Below are 9,861 nucleotides of genomic sequence, written 5' to 3' on the forward strand. Positions count from 1 at the left end.
AATTGCCTTTCCCCTAAGATCGAAGAGAACAACTTCAAGGTCTTTTTGCACCTTATGATTTTTGCAAGTTTGAGCATTAACCCATCGCACCAGACCGTATCGTACGCCGCTGATAGGTCTATAAACACAGCACCTGTTTGCTGTTTTCTCTCGAACCCGTGCTCAATATGCTCTGTAAGGGCAATGACCTGCTCCGTGGTGCACCTCCCTTCCCTGAAGCCTGCCTGCTCAGGTGGCAGGGCAGCGTCTAGGACCGGCCCCCATCGGTTTAATAGAACACGCTCCAACAGTTTGTAAAGACAGCTCAGCAGCGATATGGGTCTGTAACTGTCTGCCTCCTTCGCCGGCTTCCCTGGCTTCAGGATGGCAACTATCTTCGCATGCTTCCACACTTGTGGAAGCTTTCCGTTTGCAAGGATGTCAGACATTGCCTCTGCTAGCCAGGCCCGTGCCCTGGGGCCCAGATGCGTCACCATATCGGGATATACACCATCTATCCCAGCTGCTTTGCCGTTCTTCACTTCGCTAATGGCTGCACCCACTTCTCGGGGACTGAACGGGGCCGTCCAGTCCGACTCCTCCGCAGGTAGCGAGTCCAAAATCGTACGGTACGCCTTGCGGACACCGCGCTCAAAAGCCTGATTAGGGACCCGCTTGCTACGGTTCTTAATATTCTTGGCAATTGTGTCTGCCTCGCATTCCGGTGCAGCCTTCGCGAAATTCCGATCTGGGTCCAATTTCTTTATCAAACGCCAAGCGTGGCGGCTGGAGTGTGTAAAGTCGAGACTTTCCACGGTCTCCTGCCACCGTTGCTTCCTTCCCTCTGCCAGAGACTGGAGTAGTCTATCGGCTGTGTCCTGGGACTGGGTCTGCTGGTACTCTCGGTACAGCTCTTCCGACTCTGCTGTCCAGCAAGGGGTGTAGAATTTCCGTTTGCCCCGTGGAATAGAGCGTTGAGCGCTCTTAACCAGTAGCCTACTAAATCTGGTTATATTCTTGGACTTGGGAGGAATGGCAGGGCAGACCTGCTCGATATAGGAACTGAATTCCTCCCAGTCAGCCTTCCTGAAATTCCATCTGCAAAGTGGGAGAGACTGCACCCTCGGTATTGTCACCCCAGCTGTGACAAGAACCGGCCTGTGCTGGCTATGCGGAAAGTCCCCGAGGACTGTCCGCTTCACCTGCAACGGTTCACCGTTCGCGCCTTTCGTTACGAGGGTGAGGTCTGGAGTATACTCCTTCTTATGGCGGGTACCCCGGAAGGTACCCTTGGCTGTAGGATCGTACACTAGGTGTAGATCATTACAGTCCATCCATGAGCGGAGTTGTCTTCCTGCCTCGTTGCAGTCTCGGTAGCCCCATTCGTGATGGTGGCTATTAAAGTCTCCCAGACAGATGGAAGGATGGCTGACCACCGGTACCGGTGGTGTAGTCCAAGTCGCTCTAGGTGGTTTGTAAATATTATGCAAACACAGTCCACCTACTTCCACGGAAATTCGGTTCACCCCATTGCTGTCCGTTACGCTCTCAATGACCCTTACCTTCGATGGCTCTTTAGCGTAAACGCTAACCCCTCCTTTGAGCCTCGAAGTGTCCTCGCGTTGGACCACCGTATAGCCTGGGATCTGGAATCGGGAAGATTGCGCGCCTGAATAAAGGTGGGTCTCCTGTAAAAGGAGGATATCAACGCAATGAACGGCCAGTAGCTTTGATAAAAGCTCATTTTTTGCCATACTCTGGCTCTCGACGTTCAGGGACAATATACGCGTCAGTTCGCCATCCCCGCCGTCGCATTTTCCAATCGGCAGGCCGCGAATCGATTGATGCATGGGACGTTTGCTTTTTTCTCGGACGTGCCGACGACCCGGGCGACACGAACGCGGTATTATTTGGCTAGGCGGCAGACCGCTTCGCCATTGACGGGACTGTTTGGGACTCGACATAAGGACAATAGTGTGGCGCCCGGGATAGGGCTGCTATTCGGGCACCGGGTTTGGATCAAATTTAGCCACACAACGGGGCGAGCAGCTCATGTGGCTCGTTGGCTCGATACCCGGGATGGTCTCGTGACGGTCGACCGGGATTTACACCTTTGCCCTCCCGTGTGCCTCAAGCCCCCTCACCAACTGCAAGGTAAAGATCCACGAGGGGGTGCGCTGTGGCAAAACGGTCAGCACATGTTACTATATCGTCCAGTTTATTAGCGCCTTGCTCATCGACAAAACGACGGACATCCAGGGGCATTGTATCTCTCAGCTGTTCCACCATGATAAGCTGGTTTAATCCCTCATAGGTGTCTGGGTTGCCAGATAGTTTCAACCATTGTTGGAAGCTGAGTTGTAGATGATCTGCCAACTGGTGGTATGTTTCATGTCTGTCCTTCTTTAATGTTCGGAATCTTCTACGATAGGATTCTGCGCTGACATCAAAATGTCTCAGTAGGGATGACTTTAACTCCTGAAAGTTATTTTTGTTGTCCTGTGTCAGGCGAGAGTAAACATCATAGGCTTTGCCCTTGAGATGCTGAGACGCTTTGAGTGCCCATTTGTCCTCCGGAAGATCATATGAGATCGCTAACTCCTGGAATCGCGTTAGCCATTGATCAATCCCTTCAATGTGTGGTTGAAAGTTTCTACCGGGAACGACATTACTTTATCAATGCTCCCATTGCTCTGACTAGATGGAATGGGGCTATGGGTAGAGAGTCTGTTTTCTGCAATGTCTCTTGTTAAAGACATTTCAATTTCCTTTTGGCGTGTGCGCTGTATTTCCGCCTGAGTACGCTCTCTCTCGGTCTCCAGATCCATTTCCAGCTCCTTGTTTCTGAGCTCTTTCAAAGAATATTCATGTTCATGTTTCCTCTTTTCCTCTCCTTCCAGTCTGGCAATCTCCCTCTTTGCGATCTCCGTCACGTAGGCGGATAACTGTTCACCTGATAGGCCTAATTCTTTTCCTAACTGGATAAACTCGCGTCTAATTGTAACGCCAGTAGCCATGTCTGATTAATTACAGATTGAACAACTGCAGGAGGTGAATGAGAATGATGCGATAGATGGAATTGAACCAGAAAGAGTAGGGCAGAAAGCAACCAAATGGAACTTTGCCAGTAAGGGTTAAATATGAATGAAGAATTCTGCAGCACAGATAATGAATGATAGTGAAGTAAATGACAACACACTGTTGAAAAGTGCTAGGTTTCGCTAAGCCAAATTTCAATATATGACACACACAGTGACACAATACTTAGAAAGAGTAGTTATTGCCTGGGGCTTAATTTGGCGTGCTCGTGTCAACAGAGAGATAATACTATTTACCGTTACACGTGTAAACAACAACTTGCAAGATGGCCTAACTTGAAGTTAGAGTGACTGTAATTTTTAATTAAGATTTGTTTAACTTAATTTTTGAAGGGGGGGGGGGGGGGGGGTATTCTCGGAAAGGGGGGGGGGGGGTTTACTCTCGGCTGGAGGTCCAAAATTTTATGGCAACAATGGCATAACAAAAGAGGCAATGAAATAACAATTTATGTTTTTGTAAACTGCTTTAAAATCACGTTGCCTAATTATGCATAATTAAAATAACATGGTTGTCATAATCATAATCATAAATCAGTGTTAGTCAACTAATTATAGATTAGTGAAAATATAGAAAGATGGGCATGTTCCAATTTCAAATGTAACCACAGTGACTTTTCGATAATAAATAAGATTTCTTCCCTATGATATTTGTAATTAATTAATCAAATGATTTATTGATTGGTTTGATTTAAGGTAGATATATTTTACGAGCCCCCAATGTAATAGAATGCTATTGTTAAATTGAGATAGTAGCAGAAGTAAAGAATGGGTGTTTAAATATTATATCTAGATTAATGACTCACATATTATATTATATTAAAGATTCATAATCCCGGACGAGCCTACCATTTTGTGGCGGGTTGAGTGTTAATTTGTGGGATCGAGTCCAACCGATAGCTCAATGGTCTGGATTCGAACTAGTATGCGCGCTATGGCTCTCGTTACCAGCTGCACCACTCAACCTATATCACAAACGGCTCAGGTTTAATCTAGGGGAGATCAAGAATTGCCTTAGGGTCCCTTATAACTTAATTGTATTAATAAAAAGTGAGTCAAGACAATAGTAACGCCCAATGCAATAATAACAATTCTATACATAAAGTTTAATTAGATTGTTACAGGAAAAGATAGAAAGAATAAGTATTTATTTAATATCAGGAAGAATAGCTCTAATTGAGTGGATCTAATTTATTATTTATTTATCTATTGTTTTATTAATCGATTCATTTATGATTGATTGATTAAGTTAGTAGTTTTTAATCACTTGTGTCCGTGGAAAATACATTTGAAAATGGTATAATGGCTTATCTTTATCCCGTCGGCTTGCTTGACTGAGGCAAATGTATCAGCTAGTTCCAGGGTTGGCGCCTGCTTTGCAGAGTTTTCTGGACATCACAACAGTGTGTTGTAGTTAGGCTGACATCAGGGGTTTACCGCTGTTCAAGGACTGGGATGCAGGGATTCGGCACAACTGGGTGCTCCAACGACACGGAAAAGGACCAGGACCTTCAATTTAAGAGTTGAAACAACAAGGTCTTAGAGCCAATCGAGTTTGTCTTTCGCCACCGAATCGTCCTTGAGCGACACATCATAATAGCCTTTAGTTGCCGACAAAGGCAAGGAGAAGCAGTAACTTCATGATAATGGTAGTTAGTATATGTTTTAAACATCAACTGACAGTCGAGCTATCTTACATGATGAGAATTTAACAGGGTTGTGTCCCTGGTATTTCTTTATTTATTTTTATTAATTATAATTGAGGTTATGATGTGCGGCCGGCGATTGGCGGTAGGGTACAGATATTCAAGCAATATACATATTGAATATAAATGAAAAAATAGCATAGATCATAAGCAAATGTTAACTATAGTATAAGATCAATATAGATATAGTTTTGTACAGGTATTCCAACTTACGAACATCCATGGAATAGCACACTTAAAATATATACACAACTATAATATTAATAACAGATTAAATTGAATTTACAGTAATATCTCGTTCCACTTTGAATGTTAACCAATAATTCATTTTACCTCCAGCCGAGGGATGACAAACTTTTTTTAAAGTTTGAAATTGGAGGGATAGCTCTTTTCTCTTGGGCTTCTTAGCGTGTGTGTGATTAAACTCAGAGATGACTTTGAGTTTTGTGAAATGAATTATGGGGAATAGCCAATCAGAAGAATGTTCCTGTTTTAGATAGCCAATGATATCCAGATGCTTTGGTAAGAAAGAATAACGGAGAATTACCGGAGAGCTAGACCTTAATTGTAATTTGAGCTACTCTTGAACGAGACAAGACCTCAGGGCATACGCACGTTGGCGTCTTGTTTGGAAAAGGTAATTAGCAGGAGGCATGAATGCAATGGGCAGACAATTTGAACAGGTAAATAAGCCTTAAGCTGAAAGTGAGTGTTCCGTTATACAATGGAAATGTTTACCACCTAACGACCAAAATTTCCGTTAGAAAGATTTGGAGCTTTATTGGAGAAAGACTGTCCATGTTTGGTTATCTTACTGGAGGAGTTAATCAATTATATGTCTCGTACACTAGGTTTGAAGTGGTTTTGAAACGAGACGCTGACGAATGATAAAGAAATCACGCAGTGAAAGAAAATCGCTCGTCACAGGGGGGACAGTGTGCTTGTATCTGGTTGAGACTTTTAGGTGATCTCAAACTAGCCATCATTCCTACCATCACTACTACAACCACCACATAACATCATTCCTACCAACATTACTACAACCACCACCACCACCACATCGTCTACATCAACACAGCAACAGCATCCACCATCATATCATCACCTCTATAACCACTACTACAACAACCACTGCCACGTCATCATTCCTACCGCCACTCCAACAACAACCACCACCAAATCATCATTCCTATCACCACTACTACAACAACCACCACCACATCTTCTATACCACCAATACTACAATCACTACTGTCACATCACCATCTCTCTGCTACCACTACTACAACAACAACAACCACTACATCATCATCGTAACTGCCACTAATACAACAATAACCACCCCTACTGTAATTAAGTAACATTAATGTAACATATCAAGGGAAACAACTGTGTTATGTATGTATGTATTAACTATTATTGAGTTATGTCCTTTGAATGACAAGGTATTAGACATGACTGTATTCTTGATCGTAGAGTGATGTCCCTTTAAAAACTCCAACTGGCTGTCTGTGATTGATCTCCAGCGTCTGTCTAATAATTAAATCCAAAAACATCACACCTACTATAACAATAACCACCATCACATCATCATCTCTGCCACCACTACTACAACAACTACCACCACATCACCAATCCTACTACTACTACTACTACTACTACTACTACTACTACTACTACTACTACTACTACTACTACTACTACTACTACTACTACTACTACTACTACTACTACCACTACCACCATATCATCATTATACCACCACCACCACATCATTTCTACCACCACGACTACAACGACAACAATCACCATCACGACATTATCATCTCTACCACCACTACTACAACAACCACCACCACCGCCACATCATCCCCACCACCAATACTATTACAACTGGCAAATTCCTACCACCACTACTAAAACAACAACATATACCACCACATCATCATTCCTACCACCACTACTACAACAACCACCACCACCACATCATCATCTCTACCACCACCACTACAACAACCAGTTAGATTTTGTAATCTATGAATACATTATATTCTGAAATTTCAGATTTTTTAATGCTTTATCCCTGCATGTTTAGCATGGCTACACAGCAAAGCATACAACGAAAAGTAGGTTTTAGATCAGATTTATGAAGGGAAATATTTTCAGGTTTCGAGAGTAAGCCTTGTTTATTATTATCGTGTTATAATGAGTTGGCGTGTGTATTATGTGTGTGTTTATGTTTGTGCGATGCATGTTGCAATGACATGGTTCATAATCTTATTCAAGTGTGTACTTTGGTAACTTTTATATGTTCAAAGCAGTGTTATTTATTAATTAACAATATTGCGTTTTTAAAGCCAAATTATATTTTTAAAAAATAAAATAATGATGAAAAGCTTGGCGTGTCAACTGACACCAAACTGTCATGGAAATATTGGGTTTAGTAGCTTGTCATTTTTAGATTCATTTATTTATTACCCTTGAAAATTGGCTTACAGACAGTAAGCTTCAAATTGTCAGAAATGAAGATGACCCAGATACATACTTCTCAAGAGCATGGAAGACAACATCAACCCCAGACCTAACTCTCATATCTGAAGATCTCACCGGAAAAGTCAGTAAACAGATAAAGGAACAACTAGCAGGAAGTGATCATCGTCCCATTCTGGTTGAAATAACTGAAGAATATGCAAAAGACAGAAAGGCACCACCTCCGAGATGGAATTATAAAAAAGCAGACTGGACTCTGTTTTCAAAGTTGACTGATAGTTATACAAAAGAGATAAACTGTAAAACAAGGAATGTAGAAAAATCAGCCAAAGCTTTCACAAAATCAATCATGAAAGCTGCAAAAGAATCAATCCCCAGAGGATCAAGAAAGGACTACTGTCCAGGATGGACTGAAAAATTAGGAAGTCTCAACAGCCAAGTCACTGAACACAGAAAAAAAGCAGAGAGAGAGCCAAATGATGAGAATATGGAAATTTACAAAGAGGCTGAAAAAACTCTCAGGAAAGAAACAATAAAAGCAAAACAGGAAGCATGGCATGAAAAAACCAGACAACTTGACTACGACAGAGACGGAAGAAAGTTATGGAACCTAACCAAAGCTCTAAGTGGACAAGAAAACAGATATGCTGCACCATCAGTAGAAGATGATCAGGGAGGATTCTCAACAAAAAACAAGCAGCAAACTGTTTTATGAAGCAGTACTCAAGTGTTGGGAGTATACAGATTAGAAAAGAACGAAAACGAGAAGTCCATAAAGAATTGAGAAAACACAAGGATACACCCAAAGAATCCACAGATGATGTCATGTTCAGTTCGATTAAAAAAGAAGAAGTAGAAATTGCCTTGAAATCTCTAAAAACGAACAAATCACCAGGTCCAGATGATGTTACTAATGACATGTTGAAACACCTAGGAACCCTCACAAAGAGGAAAATGAAACAACTGTTCAATGCAAGTTGGAAACAGGGTAAACTTCCACTCAAATGGAAACAGGCAACCATGATACCAATTAAGAAGGATGGCAAGCCAAAAAATAAACCCGAAAGCTACCGACCAATAAGTTTGACAAGCTGCTTGGGTAAACTGATGGAGAGAATTGTTAATCGCCGTCTCCAATGGTATTTAGAAAGCAATAAGTTGATATCAGATGAACAGGCTGGTTTCAGACAATTTCGCTGCACAGAGGACCAGATAACATACATCTCGCAGCTGATCGAAAATGGTTACCAAGAAAAAAAACACACAGTCACAGTTTGGGTGGATATGGAAAAGGCATTTGACAAAGTCTGGACAAAAGGACTACTTCTCAAACTTAAGAAAGCCAACGTTTCACACAACATGTTTGCATGGATTAAAGATTACCTCACAAATCGAAAAGCAAGAGTCCAATCTCAAAACTCTAAAAGCAAGCTAACGAACATGACAAATGGAGTACCACAAGGCGGGGTTCTCTCACCAACCCTCTTTGTCGTTTTTATCAATGACATCTGCGAAACCAAATGCAGAGGAGTAAAAGCAGCCATGTATGCAGATGACCTTGCACTGATATGCACTGAAAGAAATATTGGTACTGCAAAGGCCAGGATACAGATGACTCTTGATGCTTTGAGCAAATGGACAAAAGACTGGGGTATGAGAGTAAATGCTGATAAAACCACATACACAACATTCAGCTTATCAACCAAAAAGCAATCTATGCGATTAACTTTAGATGGAAAGATTCTGAGAGAAGACCTTATGCCTAAGTATCTAGGAGTGAAATTTGACCCTCGACTCACTTGGAAACATCAAATAGATGAAAGTCAACAGAAAGGGTACAAGAGAATGCAGCTTCTCCGAAAACTTGCTGGAACGCAATGGGGAGCAAACTCAAACGTCCTGAAGAAGACATATCTTGGATATGTAAGACCTGCAATAGACTATGCCATATCGGCATGGGGAACGTGCTCACAGGCTCAATTTCAAAAGGTTGAAAAAGTCCAAAACCAATGCCTACGCGTGATCACTGGAGCAATGAAAACAACACCAATTCACAAGATGGAAACCCACACAGGAATAAAACCTCTCAAAGAACAACGAAATTTAAAAATAGTGACACAATTCTCAAAGATAAAATTCATGGAATCCCAACCACTGCATCCAAGTACAATGGAAAAGAAAGAGAATCGACTCAAAAGGGAAAACTTCATCGCCTTGGGACAAAAACTAGAGAGCGAATATAAAGTGACACCAAAGGAAGATATTGCCCAAATCAATGTCCCAAATCTCAAACCACCACCGTGGAAAAAGAAACAAAAATCCATAACCATCAACAAGAAAAACATTCGAAGCAATAATGACAATGCTCAAACCCTAAAGATGATCGATAAAAAATACCCAATGACCAACTGGATAAGAGTTTATACAGATGGCTCAGTTTCCGGCCCCCTCATGAATGGAGGTGCTGGTGCACTCATACACTGGACAGATAAAACAGAAACAAAAATATCTGTATCAGTGGGTTCAATGTGCACAAGTACTAAAACTGAAGAAAAAGCCATCCTCAATGCAACAAAAGAACTATCCAGAGA

This window comes from Berghia stephanieae, chromosome 9 (genome assembly GCF_034508935.2).
Source record: "Berghia stephanieae isolate SIO BIC M18660-M18661 chromosome 9, UCSD_Bste_1.3, whole genome shotgun sequence".
In the NCBI taxonomy this organism is placed as follows: domain Eukaryota; kingdom Metazoa; phylum Mollusca; class Gastropoda; order Nudibranchia; family Aeolidiidae; genus Berghia; species Berghia stephanieae.